This window comes from Montipora foliosa, chromosome 8 (assembly GCF_036669935.1).
Source record: "Montipora foliosa isolate CH-2021 chromosome 8, ASM3666993v2, whole genome shotgun sequence".
Classification (NCBI taxonomy): domain Eukaryota; kingdom Metazoa; phylum Cnidaria; class Anthozoa; order Scleractinia; family Acroporidae; genus Montipora; species Montipora foliosa.
In genome coordinates this window covers 27,298,989-27,301,519 of record NC_090876.1, presented here as the reverse complement: position 1 = coordinate 27,301,519, position 2,531 = coordinate 27,298,989, and the positions used below count along the sequence as shown (strand labels likewise).

Genomic DNA, 2,531 nt, shown 5'->3' with positions numbered 1-2,531 from the left:
CATGTATGTCTTTTATGTCTTTCAAAGATCAAACTACCATTTCTCTAGCATCTAAATTATTCCCTTCAATGTATTTATATATATTATTTCAGAGTGAAGATGATGACAGTCTGGTTGCTAATGATGAGGACATCAGGGATTACTTAGAAGGACGTACAATTTGTCAATTGCTCCCTGTCTCGAATCCTATTGTTGAACCCGGTCCCAAGGGCATAGATAGAGCTGTTGCCCCACCATCAAGCTTTGAGCAAACTGATGTACATTCGCCATGGCCGTAGCCAGAAAAAAATTGTGACTGAGGCAATGTCCATGGTTAAATTATCTTTGCAGGTATTTTAGGTGTTTATGATGAGCACATTTTAAAAACAACACCGGAATCACGCTTTATTTTAAGAAATCATGAAAACATGACTGAGGCAAGTGCCTCATACTGGCTACGGCTATGTTCGCGTGTGATACAAAAGATGCCATCCTCTGATGTTTACGAACCTTCTAGTGGTGTAGATCCCACAAATACCATGGGTCAGTCTGAAACATCAAACAAATTGGCCAAACAGAGGGATTTGGATCTCCTGGTAGAAATGTTTCCCAACTTAAAGCAGGAGCGAGTCAAACAGGCTCTGGAAAGTGTTGGTTCAGATTTGGGGAAAGCCATCAACATACTTCTTGAAATCATGCAGGTGTGTTTGTATCCATTTCACCAAGGTAAATATTGTTGGGATACATCAGATCAACAATATTTAATGATGTTTCTGATAATTTGGTTTGCTTCTTGTGTCTTTTTCCACCCTTAATTAATGAATTGGCAATTTTACAAAAACTGTAATGTATCACTATCAGTTGACCACCCTAGCTCATTACCCCTCAAGGCATAAAACAGTGTATGTGGTATCATTTGCCCAGTTAAGTTTCAATATTTTTCTTTGTGTGTATTATAAAAATTTTAATGATGTAAATTTAAAATATGTCAATGTTGTGGAAATTGTGTTGTAGGCCAGATTTCTTTTATCAAGATATTAGGCATTTGGTACAGGAGAAAACTGTCATTTAAAGCCTTCTTCCTTTGATAGGTATCACTTGTGTAGCTACTGAAAGCTACATAAAATAAATCATGAACAGTAGTTTAAATAAAAAGAAGCAATCTGCAATACCACCTGATAGGCTGTGATTCCATCACGACCACCAGTTTGGAAGACTGCATCTCTAGCTTCTTGCAGTGACAACTCTTGGTTATGTGTCAGGGTAGTAATTGTGTCAGGTACCGAAAGTGCATAGTCACTCTGCACAACAGGTACAGGCCCTTCTTCATCGATCCCATAATGGTCAAAATTAACACCCTCTCTGGCAGTCACATCTGTCACAGCCTGATGTCCAGAATTTCTGAAATTTAACATTCCTTGTATCCAGAGCTGATCGGGAGAGAAATTGCATTATGTGCTTACAGGATGATTATTCCACTGACCAATAAATTGGTTAACTGCATTATTAATTGGTGGAATGTAGACAAGATGAAGACAAAACAGATGCACCTCATCATCTGTTGGATCTAAAATTGCACTCTGCTCAAGAAAGAGAAAATGTTCAAAAAGAGGCTCACAATAACCCGGTTGACATCACACCAGAGATGCTCTATTCTTTGGTTATCAACAGATTTTTCAGTGATGTGGCTGCCCCTATTTTAACCTCTTTCCTGCAGCATGAGGCAGTACAGTTGAAGCCCTGTTGTTGGTTGATGCCTGAAGGAATGTTATCATTCTTGAGAAACCATTTAAACCACCATGAATGACATTTCTGTAGGACTGGATTAGTTTGTGGTTTCCATCAATGTGCCTGTTGGACACAATGGAGACCTTTGTTCTGCACAATCACATGTAAGTTAGGTTTAAAAGTTTATATCTGCCTATATGAGTAGTAGTGGTAATGATAAATAATAATAATTTAATAATAATAATAATAATAATAATAATGATGATAATAATAACAACAACAACAAAAACAATAGTACTTAATCATAACAACAACAGGAGGCATTTTGTTGACCATCAGTAACAACAATGATAGTCAGAAAATTTTCAACATAATATCAGGGAAAGGTGGAGGCTGGGAAACTGGGTTAGGGTGATTAGTGAGGGGTCTAAATAGAATTGGGGGACTGGTATTTCAAATCAGGAGTTGAATTGGCATTAATGCCCATGCATCAAAATTACAGCTTCACCTCCCTTGTATCACAGCTTTAAAACCAGTGTTGCCCATAAGAGGGGGGGGGGGGGGAAACTCTCACATAAAACGGAAAAGAGTGCTGGAAGAACCCCTAGGAGGTTCCAGGATCCTGTTATATGGGCCCTGCTTGAAATGTTTTTTACCCCTAATAGGTAACAATTCTGAAACAACACATGATCTCATTATCTCCTAGCTGTCATTTTCTTCGGCTCAAGACCCTAAAAGGTACCGCAAAACCTCCCGCTGTAGACCTTTTGGGGCTGAACACCCTGAGAGGTACCAAACCCACATTTTTAAACCCTGAAAAGTAC

At 38.6% G+C, this 2,531-nt stretch overlaps 1 pseudogene; it reads right to left on the bottom strand.

The window, feature by feature from the left end:
- Nucleotides 1–1,109: 1,109 nt before the first annotated feature.
- LOC137968497 (uncharacterized) overlaps nt 1,110–2,531 on the bottom strand; it is a 2,481-nt pseudogene continuing 1,059 nt past the window's right edge.